We start from the raw sequence: 25524 nt of genomic DNA, 5'->3' as shown, positions 1-25524 counted from the left end.
GAAAATATTTTTAGAAAACTGCGAATCAGCAATCAATGAAATAGAAAAACGTTCGCGGGAATGAGTCCCAGGGAAGCAACAGAATCTTTCCAATCTCGCCATTCTATTGTAGTACAAAACGTGAAATCTCCGCTGGGGATATTTCAAAGAAACATAAAGCCGACGGAACCCATGCGCTTCAGGAAGTGGTCCGCGTCTGGACGGACTGAAAACTCTCAGGTAAGCAGGTGACAATATCTCGAATTTAGAGGAATCAATACGCCGGATTCGTCGATTTTGTTTACTGCCGGGACCCCCAGCAGTTCGGCGTCTCGTAAGAACGAGTAAACTGAAGCGGCATCCCGGTCCTGGCCCCGATCCCTAGCCCCCAGCCTCCGCCCGCTTGCCGGGAGAGCGACGTCCTAGAGAGCGTTGCTATGGTTACCACCGTGGCAGAGTGATTGCCGCGGTGACGTCATCGACGGTGCAACCCCTCAGCCCCGGAGTACCCGGCCTACCAACTGTTACGTCACTGAGGTGCGCGAATTGTGTGCAACGGCCGACGTTTGCCCTACATTCCCGCTGACGCAGTACGTTATTTGCGAGCACCATCTGAGTCTGATTTGCACGGAAAAACTCTCATTTCACGTTTTCTCATCTACGAAAAAGTACAACCAAAAATATTTTTTGGTACATAATAAAAATAGGTTCAGAAATTTATTTGATTGTAGGTGTATATAAGTTTTAAAAGTTCCATCAATCAATGGTGGACATATACTAGTCGAAATTTGCCAGAAACAAGCGGACGATAATGTAGAAATATTGTTATTCGCAGTCGACCAATCTATCAATGTCAACAACGATTGAATTACAGGGCTCGTCTGCCCACCCCGCCCAACGACTACCGGAACAAGACGCACATTTCAATGACTACTCTCAATTGAAAACGCATTTGCACCGTGTTCACATCAGTTCGTGACAGTTTGCACGAGATTCGAAGAAAATTACGACGACTTTATCAATACCGCATTCTAAAACATTACAAAAGGGATCGTGAATGACGAAAAGAGATAACTTCGTTCCGCGTCCCTCATAGTTTTAAATTACATTTTGCTTTAAAAACAAAAACTCGCTTCAGAACCCCGAACTCGCTCCGAACAATCTAGACTGAACTCGAATATCAATCGGCTTTACAAAAAGTCACCGACAAGTTTACAACAAGTTTTCAGTTTGCTTATAGTTTCCCTCGAGCGGCATCGTCATGAAGTGAATGCACGAGTACGACTTAAAAGGGAATAGAAGAGTAGAAACCCGTAAATATTTAATACATACTCCTATGGATAAAGCCACACATCGTTTTACACGCACCAAATCACAAATTTGTAAATATACACACACACACAAGTTTAGTTCTCGGAAGGTAGAACGAGAGACAAATGTGTGTAGTGTGTGTGAATTGCAAACAACGCAGTGTTTACCAAGCTTAGCCAGCATTTTGATGTATAGGGAATTGTATAGGTTGAAATGGCATGTGGGCGGTGTGGCTAACACATCTATTGAAAGGCACATTATACCATAGGTGACGTCAATGTAACCAAACCCGTTATATGAAACATATTATTTTGGTTGTATCACAATAGCGGAGGAATTTATTTTTGGAATTGTAAGACGAATAAGATGACTTGTTTATTCGAGCTTCAATTTTCTTTAAATAAATAACACAAGAGCAAATGTAAGGGGAGATGCGCGCCCGTTCGTAAGGGTGCAAAAATGCATGGTGGCGTGTATGCTCGCAGTCAATATTGCAAGGGCGAAACGAAAACATGACGATAAATGGTATAAATAGACGTGAATAAGTGTTTGAAATGCGTACAATTGATTACGAAACTAGACTTGGATAAATATTTGCATGTTTGTTTATTTTATATAAGTATAATATTGTGAACACATAAGATGGATAAAGAATTTTAGTACGAAAACTTTATCTATTAACCCAACATTAACTTGGAGTGAAGAAGGAACGACGCACGGTTAAACCCGAATGTTTTAGTTCTAGGCAGTATTGCCACATGTACGGTAATTCCACTAAATGTACGGTGTACGGTCCAAAGGTGAATACCGTACAAAAATGTATGGTAATTTAGAAATCTGTAATTTAATTTAACCTTCGAGCGGGCGCGCTGTCATAAAATTTATGACAATTTTTGTTTTTATAATATATCTCCTATTATTATTTTGAACAGGATAAAAAAAAATATATTGACGTTGTCTTTATGGCAAAAAAGTTATAAAAGACAAAAAATGTACACATTAATTACCGATTTATAAGGCCCTATTTATATTATGGGATTTATTAAGGGATATAAATGTATTATAAACAGGTTTTGAGTCATACATGAAGGTTTCGGATCGTTTGCGCATTTTTAAAAAATACAGGTCCGTAATGACAATTTTGTCGGAGTCGAAATTTTCTTCATCTTTTCAATATTTCAATCTTTTCGGTTTTTCGTAAGTTTATGGAAATATTCAGTGTATTCAACGGTTTAACACGGCTAAACCTGAATTTTTCTAGTTCTAGGTCTAAGTTAGCTCCAATGACAGTGATAGCGCTAGTTAACATAAGATATCACTATGTTGCGTATTCTAATTGAACTAAAACTAGAACTAGAAAGTTCCGGGTTTAGCCGTGCTTTTTCAGATGCATGCTTCTCGTTTTATCAAGACCTCGTTTTATACAATGTTCGATATAATTATCTCTGAAGTTGTTATTTTCATAAAATTTTGACCAAGTCTCTGAAGATGCCGTTATAGGTGAAATTAGTAAGACAAATTATACAATAATCCTGTTCTTTAAATTTTACGCCAAATTAAAATAATAAAAAAATTCTATGTCCTTAGTTAAGTGATAATAGACATATTTTTGAATATGTTAAAAATCGTTCCCGCAGATCATATCTTTAGCTACTACGGCCAGAAAGGTTCGCAATTTAATAGTGAAAAAATTTTAGTTTTATTGAGTTAAGGTTGAAAAAACTTATGTTCCTAAGTTTGACACACCATTTCTGAAAAAAGAGTAATACTTGGCAAGTAATTTTAAAAGATGACCTATTTAGTCAAGATTCGAAAATGGTACAACAATTACCATTTTTCTTTTCAATAAAAATATTATTGCCTGTTTTTCTGGAAAAAAAAATACTCAATATTTACGGAGAAACGTGAATTTAACAAGATGGTGAAAAAACGGTCTAGTGTTAGTTGTAATGATAATGATTGTGGTAACTCTACTTTTAAGTGTTATTCAGCGTTAGGTTGTTGTATATTTTTATTGAACTAACACTAGAACTAACAGTAAACTTAAAACTAGAAAGTTTCTATGAAATATTATAATAGTATATTAAAAAACAAGTTTCGTAAGACACGCTTGAAATGCATGAATCCCATTTGAAAAACGAGTGGCGAAGCCACGAGTTTTTTAATGAATGAGTGCTTTAGTCTTATGAAACGTGTTTTCTATGCTATTTTTTGTAATTCGCGTTTTTATACTTTTTTTTAACAAAAATAAAGTAAATTTTGGCAATGTAGGGAAATAGGTATGTAGCAGTTGGTAACACCGGAATACTTGAAAATAGAAATTTTGAATTGACAATTAGAAACTGTCAAAACACAAAATATATTTACCTGAAAAAAATTTTTGATGTACACTTCCCAAAATAAGAAAAATTGCTCAGAGTCAATGTCCTCATCATTGTGGGCCTTGTATTCGATGCTAAGAACGTGTTTAAACATCCATAGACAAAAATTGTCACATTGACAACTAGAAAAATTAATGACCCAATGTCACCAACTTGAACTGGTTCCATAAAATGTTACTAAAATCTCATTACAGCATCGGATGCTGTAAGGAGTCTCATTACAGCACCCATTTGAGTACTGTTATAGCTTCCATTACCGTAATTACAAAAAATTATGAACAAATAAGATAGATAAGGAATTTTATTTATTAACGCTAATTTCTTTATGTTCCTCGAATATTGTCTTTCTCATGGTATGCCACGCTCATTTGTTCTGGTATGCTCGTAACGTGAAATCCGGTCCTGCTCTGGCAAACCCATACAAGAACCTCTGCCGTTGTCTGTGCACGAACTATGACTATGATGAATCGAGCGGAATCTTCCCTAGGCTTCGTATTTATATGCATCAGTACGAGCGGGGGTGTACACATTCTATTAGTTGTCCTCGTTTGCGAAAGCTGAGAACAATGCCGTTTCTCCGTTTACAAAGCGAAGCCGCGGCGTCGCAACGCCGTAACTGTAATCACGTGTTGCCGTGTGGCCGATGCGACGCCGCCGCCCGTAATTGCAACAGAGATCAAAACTACAGAGATGAAAACGTTAATCATAGTCCTCTGTGTGTGCCCTTGTTCAGGACGTGATATTAGATGTTGACGAAGGAGAATGTAATGCAAAAAGAGGGCCCAATTTTCCAAGTTATTCGTCGAGGATCAAAAATGGTTCTTTACTTGGGGTAATATTAAATTCTATTGTTAGGGGTTAGGTTCTACCCACGATATTATAGTATATAAGTAATAAGCGAGGGCGTATAGTATATAAGTATTAAAAGTGTTATTACTGAATGGATAAATAAATATCTGTTTGCTGTAGTCCCTCGTTTAAAATTGTGGTTTCACCCTTCATCTGCTTTCGCTTGGAGTGATTAATCGGTTGCTTGGTGTTTCGTCGGAAAGGATTTGAAAGGCGTTCCCCATGCGGGTCGGTTTATAAGTTATTAGGTTTGACGGTCCGTACACCAGCAGTGTATCCAGACAACCTCCTCCGTAGTCTGTGGTCTGAGACGTCGCGACGCCCTGACGACATAGACGGTTTCGAAGGCGCCATCGCTTCTACGCCTCACGCCGCCGCGAGTTCAGAATCCAGGAGGTACCGAATTTAATTTTCCACTTAGGCGAGGACACGTCCTCACTAATTACAGCCGTAATTAAAATTTAATCCGTTCGCCATTGTAATTTCGGTTGTGTTAAAAAATATCCACGCACGCCGGAATAAATTGTTGTCGGGAAACGTTGCGTTAAAACGAAGTTAATGCCCATTATAAATCTGGAGAGTTGTGACTTTAATAGCTTTTGGTATTTTATATTTTCAGATTATACAAAGCGTTGATTTATCTGCGAAGTGGCGTACTATTATAATTATAATGGGGTTTGAATAAATTTTTTTTGTTATCAAAGGAAATTTAACTTTAACCAGTCGGCTTAGGATCAATTAAACAAACAGGATTATCCTCTGTAGAGATTTTGATCATAATTATTAGAAACGCAGGTAATAACTACGGCTCCATTTTGCCGTTGTAGTATCAATTTTTAAGTTTTCAATTTGGGCATAACGCTGGAGATTGTGACAACTGCGATAACCGCGACATAATTTGATTATGAATGATAGTCAGTGATCTCAACGACAAAGTAGGTAGAGAGGAACTACACAGAGAAGTTATCGGGAATAATAGCCTACATAGTGACAGAAGAATAATTGAACCTTTGGCAGAGAGAATATTAGGAGACGAGGTGCGGAAGGATGCGAGGAAGATATTAAACGCTGCAAGGTCTACTGTTAGTTCTATTGCTACTGTTAGTTTTACTTTCAGTGGTTATTCAACGTTAGGTTGATGTACAATCATTGAGGTCTTATATATAATCTAGAGAGCGTATGTGGTGGTGGTGGGGGTAATCAGAACGTCAGACATGTTGGATGTACCGACCTGAACTTAGCTATAGTTTCAAGTCTCTATTGTACCTACAATTATAACCTCACAATTCTCATAAACATATTGTTATTTTTATTAAAATTTGATTTTTGTTGAAAGTTTTCGAATTCTTTTCGTTTCACATATGTTTTTTATAATTTGATAGGTTGGACGATTATTTACAACAGTCCATAAAATGTTTCTGGTTACTTGACTTGGAATTAACAATTAAAGACCTCGGTATAAGAAGGGGACAACTCCTTCTCTTGATAAATGGAGCTACTCCCTTCTTGCAGCAAGGTCTTTCAATTGAAGTTCAAGTAAAGTTTATTATTAAGGACTGTTCAGTTTTTTTTAAATAAACTAACAATTATTTATAAGCAAAGGTTAACGTGATCAATCGGAATTGCTTTAAATATTTTCTTTTTAGTTTTTGTTAATTATAAGGGTTATGGCTAAAAATTATTAAGTTCTTTTAAAATATCATATAATTAATAATTATTTATCAATAAAAAATAAATGTTTTGTTATGGTTATTATTTTCTGCCTTTCCAGTTTATAATAATGTAAATTCTTGCATAAGTATATATAAGAATTTCGAATTTCCCGCTAAGTTGGTACATCTAACATGGCGACCTTTCTGGCTTCATTTTAGGCGTGGTGGGGACAACAGCATACGCACTCTAGATTATATATAAGAACTCAATGTGTACAATAAAGGCTACATACAGCCCGGAAAATGATAATATCTCAGCTCCCGAAATGTAATTCAATCAAATTTTTTAACAAAACATGTAAGAAGTCCATATTATTTCCATATTTTACATAAAAACTATATAAGTTATTATAAATCAAGGGGACACAAGTAAACAAATTTACAGTTTCCTGTAAATTATAACTAAAAATAAAAAAAACAAATTTCTGATATTTGAAACAATTACATTTGTTAAACTATTTAATTTATATTTGTTTTACACAAGAGTTGGAATAGATTGCATTATTTCACATTTTTTATTAATATTTAATATTATTATTAAGTGACTTAATAAACTATTGATAGATGGCGCTCATATATATATTTTTTTTAATTGAAATAAACATAGCAACATTTGTTTGTATTCATAATGAAAATTACGAAAAGTTTAACACTTTACAATGTTACATATTACAAAATAAAGTAAATTTTATATAAATTTTTAGTAGAATAATTTTTAGTTATAGTACCGTAATTTACAGGAAACTGTAAATTTAATTTCTTTGACGACACTAAAAAAAAAGTTTATTTTTAGCTTTATTCTAAAACAATAAGAAATAGACCTATCTAACCCCATATTTTTGTAATCAGAAAAAAATAACGAATTTAATAAGCTAATAATCAGTGTTTGTTTCCATTTAAAAAAACAAAAATTGTCATAATATCTCAAAATCGAAAACCGAACATTTTTTTTTGACTACGTCATCAAAATCTCTGTAAAAAAGTGTCCTTATAATGTCTTAGTTATAATACTCCAGCTATAATAATAACCAAGATAATTGCGCTTGCTGGTTTTACGATATTTTCAATTTTGGCCTCTAGGGGAAAAACAAAAGACGATAGCGCTTTGAGGTTTTTGGCATTAGCAGTTTCTCAAAAAACGAGATCATGACATGTAAGCTATTTTTTTTCCAACTCTTATAGTTTCCGAGATAGCCTATTCGGACATCAAATTTGAACCACTTTTGAACTTGCACCTAAAGAAATATTTTGGATTAGATTTGGTATGAAAAAGAAATGAATGTACCGTAACTAGTGAATGGAGTGTAAGATTGAACCAACAAGTTCGTTGAAACAGCGTCAGGTGCAGCAGGTTTCTCGTCACAGTGTCCCTTCGGGGCTTCTCCAAACGGACAACGGATGGCTGCCAGCGACCGGGCGGCGGCATTTGTTTTCGCGGCGGCTCCTGCGACGAGTCGACGCTTGTTTGTTTATTACATTAGAGACAAATCCCTCGAGAACCACGGACCGACTGACATGGGACCAAGGCGATGCATTACATCCCTAAGAGGTCGTAGACGTTGCGACGACCCCACTTAGCACCTGCTGGCGCATTCAGTTTGTCTCTGTATCAAGAGGGACGAAGGCGTCGCGTCGGAATCCTGTGTACAGAATTAATCATGGATATCGCGGCCATGGTAAATGTTAAGCAGTATATTCTGTTACTCCGACAGCGCTTATGGTAATTCGGACGAGAACGGATTACGAGGAAACCTTGCTGACAGATACCCGTTGTATGTTCTTGTTGTATCCTCATATATATATTGGATGTTTGTTTGTAATAAATGGGTTAAGATTTAAAATAAACGTATTCATCTATATATAACATATCAAAATATTGACCTATTCATTGACATCATAAATAGCCTATCCAATCTAATCTAAATTTAGTGAATGAGTTCGAACTGAATTAGTCCGGAGTAATCCCGTAGTTCGTGTACAGGATTAAATTGGGAAATACGCGGCACAACAAAAATGTTAATTAGTTTATTAAACAATTATCACCACCGGAACTGCTTCTGAAAGTTTGCGCTGTTCCTGCGAGGGGAAAACTAAAATAATTAGTGAGTGCCGGATTAAAATGTGCCGAGGTAGTTTCGAAAATCGAAGGCTGGTTTTGGCGTCGTCACCACAACGACTAACCCAACGTTCAAAGTCAATTAACGCAGAAACATCACCGTTGCGCACATTAAAGCCGAGTGTGCATAATTTGAATCAGTGGTATTTTGCTGAATTATCTATTGCGAGGGAGAATTTGGATCATTAAAATTTATGGAAATCAATATTAAACGTTCTCTGATTTAGTTATTAGTATCAGAGTTCCCTTATTATGACTTAAATTCGGTTTTATAGAAATGATCCGTATCCCTTTTCGTCCAATTTTCCGCATCCCCCGATTTCGGAGAGCCGAAACCATGGGTCGTAGATAATCTACGACACACCTAATTTGATTTATAGGAAACAGATAGCACGTTCGGGGTTGTACACGTACCTTTAGGAAAATCCTTATGTCGCCCTTCCAACCATCCAGATGCCGGTGCAGGGTAGAAATCGAAATCTACGGGATTATCTCTAACAGAGAGACATACTTATTTCCTATAACGTTCCTTTAAAGTTTTCCGCCAAAACTGATTATCGTCAGATGGCTGACGGAAATTGTTGCAAGACGTTCTCTAAAAAATTAAATGTTAGACAGGACTAGGTTTTGCTAGTACGTGAGCCCGGGAGGAACGAAAATATCGAAGTTTGTTAGAAATTGTTCGTTCTTTACTTTCGTTACTTTCTTGATTCGTTTACTTTCGTTATAAGTTGGTGAGTTATCCTAGCATTGGGAAGTTAAATGCTTCTTGTTAGGTCTTCATTTGAAAACTTTTTAGCTTACATTTTAATTGATTTTATATATAGTTAAAATTTAATAATCATTTTCTTTTTATTGAAATGATAATTTTATTATGAATTCAGTGGTAGTTTTTGAAACCAATGCAATACATACCATGTAATATAATAAATTGAAACATTAATAAATACATCTTTGATACCATTAAAATTTTAAAGTAATGAACTAGGTAAGTTTCCAAGAGACCGCGGGTAGCCGAGTGGAAAAATTCCACAAAGTGGCGCTCACGATGTTTCTGAATAGTTCCGGGGTTGCCTCTTACGGTAATTTTATGGAGCCATTAGTGAGGTGTAATTTCGTTAACAAAAGATTTAAAATATCCGGGTGGCGGTAGTCGTCGACAGTTTTGTCTTGGTGTTTCGTAAGTTATTCCTCTTACTTTGTGTATCGGTGTCAACAACTTCCGCGATTACTTCACTAATTTAAACCACGTCAACTATATCTATAGTACATCTAGGTTTTATAATCTTCTATATTAAGAAATGTTTAATTTAGGTAATTGCATTCCTATTTTACATACATGTTAAATTTGTTCGTTACGCAACACATAAATAATTGAAAACTGATTCATTGCTGACGCGGCAATGGTACCATATAGCACAAAATAATTTGCGTAATATTTAATAAATAGATCCAGCAATTCGGTCGGAAAACTAGTGCCGAGACCATTTGACAAACGCGAATTAGCGACGTCGTTATGCAACTGAAATCGGCATGGATGAACCCCGGTTTTGGTAGTCTCTCTGCACACGTAATATGGTACGTTACGGCCGTTAGCCCAGATTACCGCCGAATTGAAACGCGTTCAATTCGTTTTGCTAATGTGCCAGAATTTGTATACGACGTACATTTGTCAAATCGGATTACCGCGCGATGGACGCATAATGCTAAGGATTAAGCCATAAAAAATGAGTATATATTCCTTACATTTTTATGCAAACAGATTTTTAATTTTAATTCCATTTGTAAATGTTTATTTTATGTCAGAGTTGCATAAAAAAATTTACATATATATTTTCTAATGGGATTTTCCATGTTATTTTTTATCCATACAAAATCTAAAAATGCAAAATTGGCGGTTGAAAATCTACAATACATCCTCATATTACAATAAACCTCGATTCTATCGGTTATTGTTGATATTCAATACCAAAAAAATTGTGTCTAGCATCAATACAACGTTCAATAGTTATTAGGTTAAAGTTGCATTTACGATTACTGGATATTCACTAATTAGTGGTCTACTAAATACGGTCGAAACACGCATGAACAATTAATTGGGTTGCTTCACATCCAATTTCCCACGTTACGCTATATTCTAATGAGTCAATTAACTTCTCTAAAATGGGAGATAATTTTATGTTAAGACTTCAATATCAACATGGGTTAGGAATTTGTAAGCACATTGTATCTCATGGATCAGAAATGAAAGGGGGAAACTCTCAGCATGACCACTTTTTACAAGCTAACAAACAAACGACTGTTCAGGAGTATACAGCCTGATTCAGAGTAAGCGCCTTATTTTTTTAGCCACACTATGGGTACTACTTTCAAAATATTTGTCAGTAATATGTTTTAGGACACTCTCTACACGATGGTGATATCATATTTTCAATTGGACGAATTATTTCAAAATGGCGACTGTCAACTTTTTTTTTTTAAATGGAATGCCAAAAATTTTTTTTTATTATTGAGATCTTAAAAGCATTCTTTTTACGACAGTATTTTGTTTTTCTTAAAAATTCATTTCTTTCCCCATCCAAAAGGAACCTAATATTTTAATCTATAGTCTGTTTTTAAACCAGGAGGAGTATTTTAAATTTGTCACCAGATTGACCTTGCACGTCATTGGTTGAATGCGAGGAAGGTTCACACACAGGCAATTTTGAATTTGAAGGTTAGGTAATTGATAATTCGACAGTTTCGTGTCATTATTGTATATTTTGTGTTCTTAAACCCTTTTTTATTATATTTTGAAATAAATATACTCATAACTTCAATGTTAATTTGTATGTATAGTGTTGACGATAACAAACGAAAATAAATACAATAATAAGTAAATAAATAAATAATAATTATTAATTTAAATTTACCGCCAAAATATCTAGTGATATTTTCTGGTGATTTTTTCCAGTGTAAATCTGACTTTCGCGTTTACTCCTCCTGGTTTAAAAACAGAGTATAGTTCTAGTGTAAGTGTTAGTTCTAGTTTTAATTGTTATTCCGCGCTAAGTTGTATATTTTTAAGTTTCGGGTTTAGCCCTGTGTCTTCAGACGCTGAATGTTAGGTAAGGTTAGTTTTGTTTACAAACATTAATTATACCATGAAGTATTCTTTGGCAATTATAGCGTGAAGTTTTCTTTTGTAATGTCAATTATAGCGTGAAGGAATGTGAGGTAAGGTTAGTTTTGTTTACAAACATTAATTATACCATGAAGTTTTTTTTGGCAATTAGTAATGGCAATTATAGCGTGAAGTTTTCTTTTGTAATGTCAATTATAGCGTGAAGGAATGTTAGGTAAGGTTAGTTTTGTTTACAAACATTAATTATACCATGAAGTTTTCTTTGGCAATTATACTCTGTTTTTAAACCAGGAGGAGTATTTTAAATTTGTCACCAGATTGACCTTGCACGTGATTGGTTGAATGCGAGGAAGGTTCACACACAGGCAATTTTGAATTTGAAGGTTAGGTTATTGACAATTCGACAGTTTCGTGTCATTATTGTAAATGTTGTGTTCTTAAACCCTTCTTTATTATATTTTGAAACAAATACACTCATAACTTCAATGTTAATTTGTATGTTTAGTGTTGACGATAACAAACGAAAATAAATACAATAATAAGTAAATAAATAAATAATAACAATTATTAATTTAAATTTACCGCCAAAATATCTAGTGATATTTTCTGGTGATTTTTCCTAGTGTAAATCTGACTTTCGCGTTTACTCCTCCTGGTTTAAAAACAGAGTATAGTAGCGCATGAATGTTTTACACTCGATGTTATTTTTGTCAAAATAAATAAATAAGTAGATGTTTATTACAAAATAAAGTTTAATTGTTTCTTTTGTGTGTAGCGCTACTTGATGAACATTCATGCGCTACTAGATTAAAATGTGTGCTTTTTGATGGGGAAAGAAATGAATTTTTAAGAAAAACAAAATACTATCGTATAAAGAATGTTTTTAGGAACTCAATAATAAAAAAAAATTTTGGCATTCCATTTAAAAAAACCCATAGTGTGGCTAAAAAAAAATAAGGCGCTTACTCCGAATCAGGCTGTATAATATCTGTTGTAGTCAGATCTTATTAATAGTTAAATTCTTTTCAATATAGAAAGGATACTAGAAATAAAAGTTAAACTAGAAACCTTCGGGTTATCCCGCGCGTCTAGACAGCAGTTTTGATAGCAACTTCGTGAATGTTTACCAATTTATACTCCTGGTACAATTCTTTTCAAATACGTTCTGAATGACAGCCAATTCAAAAATTTGTTATCCAACGACAAAGGATGAGAAGCGTCCGAACATGAATAATTACTCCTAATCTCAAAAATGATCTCAAAAATCGTATTCGTAGAAAATGTGGTTAACTAAAATCGAACACACTGTATATCAATTTACTTAAAAAATTAAAACGAACGAATCAGAGACCACATTACATCACAGATGTGACCTTAATTCATCACATTAACTTAGGATTAAGATAATTATTAGTTAATTAGTATACAGGGTGTCCCGTATCTTCCGCATCAGAGCATTATACGGTTGTAGGATACATTATTCTGATGCGATCTTTCTAATAAAATTTTTTCTAAATGTTTATAATAACCGCACGGGAACAATTTAAAGTTATCCGCTTTTGTCCAATAGCGGACGAGTTTGATTCACCGAGTTATCATCGACGTAGCGGACCGGCCGAGGGTGGCACCGATTACCTGAGTCTGATTGCGATCTGCTGATTGGACGAAAAACAGTTCGTTTAAACAGTTCCCGTGCGGTTATTATAAACATTTCGAAAAAATTTTATTAGAAAGATCGCTTCAGAATAATGTATCCTACAACCGTATAATGCTCTGATGCGGAAGATACGGGATACTGTATATAACCATACCATTTAATTAACTTCTGTAATTGAAATACTTTTCTCGTATATTAGCTTGAATAATCACAACGTACTTAATTTATAAGCCCCTGTGGCCTAATGGATAAGGCATCGGCCTCCTAAGCCGGGGATTGTGGGTTCGAGTCCCACCAGGGGTACTCAAAAGAAAATGAATAATTTTTTGAAATTTTTAGCAACTCCAATTTTTTTCCCAATAAATAGTCTTTATTATTCTTACATACTTTTGATTCAGTGACAGAGTGAGCGAAAGCCAAACAGGCTATAACTTCGCACACACGGCGTTGTTGGGGTTAGCTTCGCGTGCTACCCTCTGGCGGCATCAGGCGGCGGTAGACGACCGTAGCCCGGGGGTGGTTGCCCTGGCAACGGCTCTGCACTCTCGGCACGAGGTACAAAGGGCAGTGGCTCGAAATGGCGGCTCTATTCACAAATTAAAGGCAGGACATAATACAATTTTACACCCACATGTGAACTGAAATCACAAACAGTTTTTGTATTAATTACTTCCTTTAATTAGTTGATGAATACAATCAAAAATAAATATCACATTCCTTCTATACACGTAAAACTGTTTATGTGTGTTGATTCGGATGGATTAATAGAAAAGTAGTGCAGCACAAAATAAAATCTGGCGAGAGAGGTCGAGATAGAAATTTGTTTCCAACTATAACTAACGGGCGGAGTTGAGGATATAAATTACATAGTAGTCGATGGCATAGCTAGAGGACGTTACATTTCGCGCGGCACCGTCTACTTTATTTGGCGAACTGGTGCGTATACGTGAGTTTACGTCCTGTTCGGACACGTATCCATAGGGAAGCGGGAGTTTAATTATCCCCTCGGCACAGTAGGGGAAAAGCGAGGTTTGCAAATGAGAACAGTTTAAAACGAACTAAGTATACAGTGAATTTCACTTAAGATGCAACATACAAAACTATGTTTCCATAGAAATCAGGGCGTACACTTACTTTGTCCCACATAAAATGCAACATGTCAATATAATTTGACATTACAGTAAAACCTCGATATAACGGATCAATATGGGGAACGCAATGTTATAGCTCAATAAAAATATACAACAATCTAGCGCTGAATAATAAATAAAACTAGACTAACACTAACACTAGAACTAACACTAGATCTAGAACTAGAAACATTGCGTTTAGCCGTAACTCTCTTAAGACGGCTAGTAGGTAGCGCTAGTTCTTCAGACGCACGGCCAAAACCAATACTTTCTAGTTCTACGTCTAGTGTTAGTTCTAGTTTTATACCAGCACTATCACTAGAACTAACACAAGACCTACAACTAGAATCATTCGGGTTTAGCCGCCTTGAGAGACGTGCGGCTAAATTCGAATGTTTCTAGTTCTCGGTTTAGTGTTAGTTCTAGTTTTACACTAGCACTATCACTAGAACTAACACAAGACCTAGAACTAGAATCATTCGGGGTTAACCATACTGAGAAACGTGCAGCTAAACCCGAATGTTTCTAGGCGGCCGGCAACATTACGAAGTTTCCACTCTTAAGACGGCTGATAAGTGGAAGACAGCGGTAGTTAGCATAAAATATCACTATGTTGCATATTTTTATTGAACTAAAACTAAAACTAACACTAGACCTAGAATTAGAAAATATCGGGTTTAGCCGTCCGTCTTTAGACGGATTTAGCCGCACGTCTCTCTAGACGGCTAAACCCAAATGTTTCTAGTTCTAGGTCTAGTGTTAGTTCTAGTTTTACACTAGCACTATAACTAGAACTAACACAAGATCTAGAACTGGAATCATTCGGGATTAGCCGCCTTGAGAGACTTGCGGTTAAATCCGAATGCTTCTAGTTCTCGGTCTAGTGTTAAATCTTGTTTTGCACTAATACTATCACTAGAACTAACACGAGACCTAGGACTAGAATCATTTGGGTTTAGCCGTCTTGAGAGACGTGCGGCTAAATCCCAATGTTTCGAGTTCTCGGTCTAGTGTTAGTTCTTATTTTACACTAACACTATCACTAGAACTAACACGAGACCTGGAACTAGAATCATTTGGGTTTAGCCGTTTTGAGAGACGTGTGGCTAAATCCGAATGTTTCTAGTTCTCGGTCTAGTGTTTGTTCTTATTTTGCACTAACACTATCACTAGATCTAATACAAGACCTAGAACTAGAATCATTCGAGTTTAGCCGTCTTGTTTCTAGGCGGCCGGCAACATTTCGAAATTTCCACTCTTAAGACGACTGATAAGTGGAAGGTAGCGGTAGTTAGCATAAAATATCACTATGTTGCATATTTTTATTGAACTAAAACTAGAACTAACACTACACCTAGAATTAGAAAATATCGGGTTTAGCCGTCCGTCTTTAGACGGATTTAGCCGCACGTCTCTCCAGACGGCTAAACCCAAATGTTTCTAGTTCTAGGTCTAGTGTTAGTTCTAGTTTTACACTAGCACTATAACTAGAACTAACACAAGATCTAGAACTAGAATCATTCGGGTTTAGCCGCCTTGAGAGACTTGCGGCTAAATCCGAATGCTTCTAGTTCTCGGTCTAGTGTTAAATCTTGTTTTACACTAATACTATCACTAGAACTAACACGAGACCTAGGACTAGAATCATTCGGGTTTAGCCGTCTTGAGAGACGTGCGGCTAAATCGCAATGTTTCGAGTTCTCGGTCTAGTGTTAGTTCTTATTTTACACTAACACTATCACTAGAACTAACACGAGACCTAGAACTGGAATCATTCGGGTTTAGCCGTCTTGAGAGACGTGCGGCTAAATCCGAATGTTTCTAGTTCTCGGTCTAGTGTTAGTTCTTGTTTTGCACTAACACTATCACTAGAACTAACACGAGACCTAGATCTAATACAAGAACCTCGAACTAGAATCATTCGAGTTTAGCCAACTTGAGAGACATGAAGCTAAACTCGAATGTTTCTAGTTCTACACTGAGAGAAATATATTCTTGAACGAAGATTATTACTCTTGGCACAAACTTATCATATTCTTGTATATCCACAAAAAGATCATTTTGTTGAGTAAAGAAAAACCCCATATATTCAAAGCAAGTATACAAATATTCTTGATTCTCAAGAAAACGAATTCGCAATGAAAGTAAATCAATTATCTTGAAAAAGATTATCTTAGTGTTGCGTCAATAATCCCATTTTCGTATCGAGAATAGATTTCTTATGTCAAGAATAACGTATCTTTCTTTTTAGAAAAACTTATTCATGTAATAACAATCTTGTATAATTCTTCATTTGAGTATTATAAATCATTGACGCACGAATGAATTTTTTGATACAAAAAATTGATATTCTTCGATACTAAGAATATAATAATAATAATATTATCGACGTCAACTTTTCCAAGTAAAACTTTTCCTTTGCAAAACTACCCAATGCCTGTACTTTAAGCTGTGTTGCATTTTATGTAGGACAGTGCAAGTGCAAATGCAGTTATATGAAATTCCCGGCATAAATAAATTCGCTTTGGTTATCTTACTTTCATTAGTTAATTTAAAGTTTAAAAATTTGCTCTTTGTAACATCTAATAAGAACGTCAATGACAACTTTCGACATCGTAACGAAGGTTACATTCTATGGAGTAAGTCAGAATGAACCCTGAGGGCGAATAAAAATTAGCTAGCGTTTCGAGGTTGCTTTTATACGGCCAGCTATATTTCAACAGCATTGTGGGCAAGAGAACCGGAGGGGGTGAAATAGCAAAAGAACGGTCGTGGAAAATGGAAAATGGAAAACCGACGACGCGGTCGTCAGGCGTGTCGTAAATTTCGACGTCGTGATATACCATACTCATAAGCCGTTCCATTTATGATAATAAAAACTCCTTCGACTTTCCTTGTTTTGTCTTAATAAAAATTTTGTTCTACTCACTATTTTTATTGTGGTTAAAATTATAAAAAGAACTTGATAAAACATTTCAAACGGGTTTAATACAGACAAATCATCTCCATAGATTTTCCTACCGGAATCCTCTAAGGAACATGCCGCAGAGAATTTCAACCGCATATACAGAACAGCAAAAACGTTCCTAGACCGGAATATGGAATGTAGTAGGAACATTGTTAGCTCATGTAGTAAGCCTGCACCTACTCTCGTATTGATTTTGCACACTCTATTTACGAGTAAATAAAAATCGCAAACGTGTACGAAGAAGAATGGCATTCGACGTGGCCCTTCCATTTGTATTTTCGCGTCAATACGCTTCGCGGTCTATTCGTTGGCGTTGCAATTTCGTTTGAGCAGAAGAGAACTCGTGATTGTATATAGCGGAAATGGGAAATTTTGATACAAGAATATTCAAAATAAAAAACCTACTCGTTTGTAAGCTAAAGAAACGTTGAACTGAATGATTTCTCTATTTTTATCTTTCAATATTTTCCAAGTTCATTCATGTAAAACGATATCTATTTATTATTTCAGTATTACTCTATACTAAATTATTTAATACAACTATATAACGAATTTACCTTGATTATAAAGAATTGCAGATGAAAACATTTAGGTTATTTTAATAGATTTAATCACAATTTGATGATTAATTTCAGGTTGATATAATTTTAAATAATGTGCCTCAACCGCGAGCGACTTCGGCTTAGTTAATCAAAAATTCTACAACTTTATTTGATAAAAACGAAGACGAAGCACCATAATGTGATGATCAGTTTCAGGTTGATATAATGTAATAAATCATTGTGCTTCGGCTTAATTTGCTACCTGATAAAGACAAAAAGAAGAAAGACAAAGAAAGTTGGTGAGGTTAGGTTGCGTTGATCGGTAAAGTAGAAAACAAAAAGAGAATGTACAATCTGAACAAAATGCAAAGGTACACGCAAGCAACATTAACATATTTGAAAAATTAAAAATATCAAATCAAAATTAAAATACGTGAACTTAATTTTCTTGTTTTTTCGTTTTTCGGGGCCTCTCTATTTTAACAATGCAGCAGCACTAGTCGCCACCTAACTAGGCTCTCTCGTTTGTTAAAATTTTTGCTTGTCCTTTATATGGTGGATATGGATGTTTTAAGTATGCGTATAATGGGGTTTGTTGTGGAATTAGTTGTTCGTTGAGCAGTTTCTCTTTGGGATTGTTATGAAGAAAACGATCTATTTCATATTGCTCCAAAAGTTCCATGTGTGTGCCCTTACTAATCTGGTGTAGTATTTTGACGTTTTCCTGTTCTTTAAATTCATGTTGTGAAAAAAGTAAGTGTCTTCCAAATGCCGAGTTTTCTCTGGTTTTGTGTTCTTTAATACGCTGTTGCAATGTTCTTCCCGTCTCTCCGATATATATTGTCTGGCATGTGTCGCATTGTAGTTGATAGACTCCGTTCTTCTTTAGTAATTCTGTTTTGTCTTTATTGTTAATTAACAAGTTTTTCAGGGTGTTTTTGGTTTTGTATGTAAGACGAATTTTGTATTGGTTAAAAACTTTTTTCAGTTTATGCGATAATTGTCCTGGAAAAGTAATGGCTCTATAAATAGTATCTTCTTTTGTATTTAAATCTTTAATTGTAGTGGTGTTTTTAGTGTTATTCTTGTGTTGCATCTTATTCATGAGTTTCTGTATTGTATGTCTGGGAAAATTGTTTTGTTTTGCTACTTGTTGTATGATCAAACATTCTTTTTCAAAGTCTTGTGTATCCAGGCTTGAATTCAAAGCTCTGTGGAAATATGCTCTAAATGCTGCTAGTTTCTGGGATATGTCATGATGCGATTCGTATGGTATGATACTATCTGTTTGGGTTATTTTACGATATATAGAGAATTTTATTTTATTATTTGTTGTTCTTTGTAAAGTCAGATCTAAGAAATTTAATGTGTTGTTGTTTTCAATTTCGATAGTGAATTTTAGTTTATTGTGTATTGAGTTTATATATTCATGTAGGCCATTTATTTTCGTTTCGTCGTTAATTATTACAATAATGTCGTCAACATACCTTTTCTAAAAAATGACTTAAATTGACTTAATTAGTCAAAAGATCTACACTTTATCTGATACAGCTGAGGCCTTGTAGTGGAAGCGCCGCGAGATAATAATCAGTTTCAAGTTTATACTATGTTAATTACTCAGAAATCTATAATTTCATTCATAAACTTGAGCCTGCTTTATTTAAATCATCGATGAGACTAATTAAGAATAAGTACTTTATTTCTCTTAATTTTTGCGATGGATGCTATTGACCGTACGTAAATTTTCTAATTGAGTACCGTTAGTCAAAGACCTTTCCAGTAGATTAACCTATTTACCTATACATTTTCATTCCATCATGTTTAATGAAGTAGGTGGATTATTTCATGTTAATTAATTTTAGGTTTCTGTTGTTATATGCAGTGGTAAATCAATGTTGAGTTTCATCAAGTTATATCGATATTCGATATCCGTGTTTCTAAGCATGTGTAAAATACACTGTTGGAAATAATTCACGAGCACACCTTATATAATCTGAACGCGTGAAGATAAATCCATGATATTTGCGGAGCACAAAGGTTTACTGTAGACGAGTTTATTCATCGAGTTTCGAGTTGTTCCGTCGCGGCATCGTTGACTGAGCCGCTCTTCCAAGTGGAACATTCCGTCGCAATGGAGACCGAAGTGGATGGAAAATACCGGTCGTTTTTGGTGTGGTGTGAGGAACCACATTGTTATCGTACTCTGTGCGCAATGGATGGGCGATCGCGTTACTTAAGCGAGTTTGAGCGAGGAATGTTTGAGGGTATACACATTGAGGGTGTATCGTTCTGTGAAATTGCGCGTCGTCTCGAGCGGTCGTTATCGGCAGTGCAACGGGCATGGCGAGAATGGTCTAAGGTAGGACATAGGTACCTACAGCGCGACCCCAGCACACGAGGAGCGCACTCTTGTGCTTAGCGCTTTAGCGTCGTGTGCCTCCTCCTCAAGGCAACTTGGAGCTGTTTGGCCACCGGCAGGGGAAGGCGCACTCACTACGCGAACTGTATGGCGGCGTTTGGTAGATAGTAGACTGGCCGCGCGTCGTGCGATACAGCGGATTCCAGTAACACCCGAGCACCGCAGCATACGTCACGAGTGGGTCGACGCTAGGCGTTAGTAGGTTGCCGAGTAGAAGGACATTTTGTTTTCCGACGAATCAAGATTCAAATTGAGCACCGGTGATGCGCGAATTTTAGTTCGTCAGAGACGTGGTGATCGTCTACTCGAGCAGTGCGTGCAAGAATGCCCTATCCACCGACAACCGAGCATGGTATGGGGTGCTATTACACATGGTGGACGTACACGTCTGCTGTGTGTATAGCAGACCATGACGGGTCAATGATACGTAGATGAGGTGCTACGGTCCGTTGTGCTTCCCTACGTTCGGCGGCTCCCAGGTCTGCTATACATGCACGACAACGTCCAAACGCACATCGGGCGTATTGTACAGACCTTTGTGGAAGAGCACCGTATACGAATGCTTCCTAGGCCAGCTCGTTTTCCGGATCTGAATCCAGTCGAACATGTTTGGGACATGACTGGTCGGAGACTTCTACGTTATCCGGCTTCCTCGGCTAACGTTGAGGAGCTCTTGCTACAATACAGCGACTTATAGACTTCATGCCACGTCGTGTAGCGATGATACGCGAAGCTCACGGGGGATACTCTCGCTATTGATGTTTCTCCTCCCAGCAGAGTTGTGCCGCTCTCCTTGTTAGAGTAAGTTACACTACTTTAGTACTACTTCCACACCAAATTTTATTGCGCTAGACACACGCGTTCAGATTATACAGGGTGTGCTCGTGAATTATTTCCAACAGTGTAGAATAGAAGTCAGAATCAAGTAAAGAACAATAACATAAAGTTAGTTACCAATGAATACAGCATACTTTGAATTTTTCAGTGTTAGTAGTTGAATAAAATTTTTTTAAATTCAGCAGGAATCGCTATTTAAAAACTTCTTCAACGATCCGCTGCAGCCGTCGGGGGCACCACTCGTTACGTTGGATAATGACGTACAATTCCGCGACGCGGCCGAAGAGTTATTAATGAACACATTTCCGAGAACATAACTAATTCAATTTTTATAATTCCGGACATGGCCGACTCGGCACCGCCGGCACCGTCTCGCGCTGATTCATTAAAAGTTTTTAATTAAATAGAAATTGCGGCAGCGGACGTGACCAATTTCGCCATGATACACGCCTCTTGGCGCCCGCGAGGAAGCCTTTAGACCTTCCCTAATTTCCATACTCAAAAATGGGCGCTTTTAATTGCGCCCCAATTACATGACAGGAATTGCAGGTGACGCGATGCGGTAATTTTATTCTACGCGATAATTTTCTGCCTCGCTATTCGGTGACAAATTGTTCTCGACGATATTACGAGGTGCTGATACGATGGTTACAAACTTTGAATAATCACTCCGTGTTATATTATTAATGAAGTACGAATGAGATAATAATTGTAATTTACACGATTTTAAAAGTTAAAATTAGCTTAAATTACACTAAACAACTTTACATAGTACAATAAAAAGTGAGAAAAGATTTAATCGAGGTATTTTCCCAATTTTAATTATAAATAATTCCACTCCATCTACTGCAGAGAGTAGCACAGCGGTGTTTCCCAAAGTTTTATCGGTCCCAGGCAACTTTTTCGCCGGTTTTAATTGAGTAATTAATCACCCGCACGTCGTCCTCGTTAATGGCTAAGTCCGACGTGACAGTAAATTTCGCAGGATGTATCGTTCGTACGATAACCTCAAAACCGATACTACACACAATGAAAACATGTACGTTTCCATATTTGGTCGCCTTAATCGTCAAGATAAATTCGTTTCGTTTAAAGCGTTTGTAGGGAAACATTGACTGAAGAGGCGTGTTGGGATTCTTCTGGGAACGTGGGGGGCGGTTTAAACCCTTGGCGTCGGCTCATTTTTCAAACCGAAATAAAAGCTGTGACGGTGGTGGAAACCTGGTGAAATTCACGTTCCACGAGTGCGGGTTGTTCACTCCGGTAAGGCGCAAATGGAAACTGAAAACGACTTCGAGGCGTCTCCTTCGCGTCAAATGCCCGGTTTCTTTTAAATGCCGAGGCTTTTCTAATGGCCTCGTGATAAAACACTGGCAAGTACGTCCATCTTAGATAAGAAGGTTTCTTTTGTGGACCAAACTTGGAACTTTTAGTGTCCAGCAGATGCGTAGATACGATTAAAGCTGACGTTGCTAAATGTATTGAAAAGAAATAAGTTGTAAAAAGATCGTCTTATAAAAGAATTTTAGTTAAGATTTCGTTACTTAACTAAAATAATATAATATACCGGGTGATTCAGACCATCCGTACCGGGGATTTTTCTCAAAAACGCGATTACCTAAAAAGTTGCTATAAAAAATATGATAATAAAATCGTATATGAAGAATCCAATGCACCAGTTTTTATCACGCTGGTAACACCGGAAGTTGGTGGTAATGATATCAACTTAAAAATTTTCCAAGTTGCCATATGAATTAAGTTTTATCGTAGAATAGATATTGTAATAAAATCCCTGTTTCCGAAGAAACAGAAAAAAGACTAATTAAATTTAAGAAATTTACAATTTTGGATTAGACTATAAGTAGTTAGTTTTCTTATGATTTTCGTTTAGTTTTAAGAAAAATTAGGACGATGTGCAAGAAAAAGGTAATTCATTGAAGTCTATGACCTTCAAATTTTGACCTTGACATTTACATTTTGACAGGTATTGATTTTGGCGACTTTTCAGACGATTTTCGATTATAAAACCATGCGAGATCGATAGATTGTGTCGATTTAGCCCTTAGGCCGCAATTTCATCCATCTCTGAATCATTTTATATATCTAAATTCCATTTTTTTCTTTCCAAACTTTAACATCAAATTACGAATTCCTCGAAGGAATTTGACACCAGAAAGCGCGATTATCTAAAAGAACGAAAAATTAGCTACAAAATTACAAAATCTTAATCAAATTTAAAGTTTATTAATAATTTCGAATATTTTCAAAGTTGATAGTTATTTTCTTTAAAAAAATCAATCATTTTGGCCAACCTGTGTAATTTATAATTCCCGCCATTTTATCAACCAATCAGAGAGCCCAGATTCCAACTGAGGCGACCAAATTCGGATATCCAAGAAGCCTTTGTCCAAAAAGGGTATATAAGGCCGCGCAAATTTGACACCGAGAGAGTTCAATTTTGGCTAGAGCGAAGCGTTGTCGAATCTACGTCAATTTAACCTAAAAATTTCTAACCTAAGTTTGAACTTAGAATTTTTTTTTGACAACTCAATTTACTTTTATCTAGTAAAAGTAAACAAGTGTTTCTAAATTATCTGCGAAGAAATCGAAACCATACCTGAGATCGAGTCCAATGTTCCATCCTGTTCCCGAAGGACCCGAGAATCCTAAACTTTTAACACCGAAGAACATCCTTCCCGCAAGACCAAGGTCAACCAACCATTTTTAACTGACATGTCACGCCTCCGGAAACAAGTTAAGTGAACATAATTTCCTTTTATCGAACTCTTTAATTTTTATAACCCTCGCGATTACAATAAAAAAATCAATCTTAAAAGACCCTTATAAATTAACGCGTATAAGCTTTGTCAATTTCAACACTCTTATAAAGGAGTTACCTCTTTCTTGCACAGATTTCTTTATGCTCTATTTTATATTTAGTTCGTAAATTTAAAAACTTAGTTATAGGTGTCTCCATGAACTTGCGTTTTATTTATTTTTTTTTGTCCCCGAGATTCATGTTCTTTAATTTAACAAAAAAAAAATGTATGTTTTATTTGTAAAAAATTTGGTTTATATAATTAATTAATTCGAACAAAACAAAATAATACAATATTTTAAAAATAAACAACTTTTCCTTTAACTCTTCTTAGATTTAATGCAACGTTTAAGTGCTATTGACGATTACAGATGATTAATTAAATAACAATCTGAACTTGCAGAATGTTTAATGAAAACTATCCACATTTACCTCCGATGACAAAAGGTAAATTTAGAAGAATAGAAGCAAATTTCTTGAATTTTGGACGAATTAATCACGTATTAAACCGACCAAAAAAAGTATTAGATAATGAAGGAAGAGGTGAATACCTTGGCTTATTTCGAGACTAATCCCAACGCCTCAATTCGAGCTGCCAAAGAAGATCTGGGAATCACTTTCAGTGCAGAAGAAACATCAGTTCCACGACTACAAGTTCAAGTACAACAAAGTACAACGTAGATCAGACTTTGATGTTTGTCAATAAGTCATTAAAAATTTGTTTTCCATGGCACACTAAATTATTTCCGAAACGCAGCAGCAAATATCTCAAAAACGAAAAAAGTCAGGATGAATTTAAAATATGATTTCTGTGAAACATTCCCCATTTTACCGTTGCTGTATTTTTTATAATATCCGATATACCAATGGTGCACATCGAAATCTGGACACACTGTATATTATTAGGGCCTATAGAGGAATTAAATCCGTTTTAAAAAGCACACTTCCGATATGTTTGAGGAGAAAAGTCTTCAATCATTCACTTTATGCTTTGACGTATGTTGCAGAGACCTTTACAGCGAACAAAATTAAAATCGCACAAAGATCAATGGAAAAGATTTATGTTATGGCTATCCCTAAACTGTTACTACCATAAATATGTCCCTTTATTTCCACATTTTTTAATATTTATTTACCTTTACATGATTTATGAAACAACAGATCAAAATATTTATACGGATCATCCAATTATTTCGAAATCAAAATAACAACGTCGCATTGTAGGGTACCTACGGCACTGCGGAAATAAATATCCCTAATTGGGTACGGGAGGGGATGAAACAAATCGTCAATCGGAAAGATGTCGTCGATAATTATTTCCTTTGAGGCCTTGAGTCGGCGAATCTATCCGACGTTATTATTTGGAGCGGTCCTGAGGGAACCCATAGAGACGGATATAGGAAAATGTATCGCGGTACTCCCGGCAGAGTTGTCGATATTTTGATTGGACCCGGTGTTTGTCGCAATTTTGATTCCATCTAAAATCGAAACTACAACAAATCTGAAGTGTATATCAAAATAATTGCTTTTAAATCTGCATAATACACAAGATTATTATTTCGTTGCTCTATATAAATTAATAGTTGATGTTACATTCAATTTTTGTACAATTAATTTCTTAGTCTTCTAGATACCTCTCAAGGGTGGAACATCACATCAATCATACCGATTTTGTCTTAAC

General features: G+C 35.9%; 1 protein-coding gene, 1 long non-coding RNA gene and 1 other non-coding gene across 18 annotated transcripts in view; 1 reads left to right on the top strand and 2 right to left on the bottom strand.

Annotated features, from left to right (window-relative positions):
• Nucleotides 1-25524, bottom strand: part of LOC111415128 (disintegrin and metalloproteinase domain-containing protein mind-meld) — a 259766-nt gene that overhangs the window by 129448 nt on the left and 104794 nt on the right. The window lies entirely within an intron of this gene.
• On the top strand, nucleotides 13360-13432 carry TRNAR-CCU (transfer RNA arginine (anticodon CCU)). Its single transcript has one exon. It is a non-coding gene; the product is annotated as a tRNA-Arg (tRNA).
• On the bottom strand, nucleotides 16645-24046 carry LOC139428899 (uncharacterized). Of its 2 annotated transcripts, XR_011639565.1 has the most exons (3): nucleotides 23643-23999; nucleotides 23338-23524; nucleotides 16645-23211 (listed from the first exon to the last, which is right to left on the bottom strand). It is a non-coding gene; the product is annotated as an uncharacterized lncRNA (long non-coding RNA). The 2 variants fall into 2 exon arrangements; XR_011639564.1 differs by lacking the exon at nucleotides 16645-23211 and having other exon boundaries at nucleotides 23250-23524; nucleotides 23643-24046.

This window comes from Onthophagus taurus, chromosome 2, assembly GCF_036711975.1.
Source record: "Onthophagus taurus isolate NC chromosome 2, IU_Otau_3.0, whole genome shotgun sequence".
Classification (NCBI taxonomy): Eukaryota; Metazoa; Arthropoda; class Insecta; order Coleoptera; family Scarabaeidae; genus Onthophagus; species Onthophagus taurus.
Note: the sequence above shows the minus strand (reverse complement) of the source record. Positions and strands in the feature narration are given on the sequence as shown.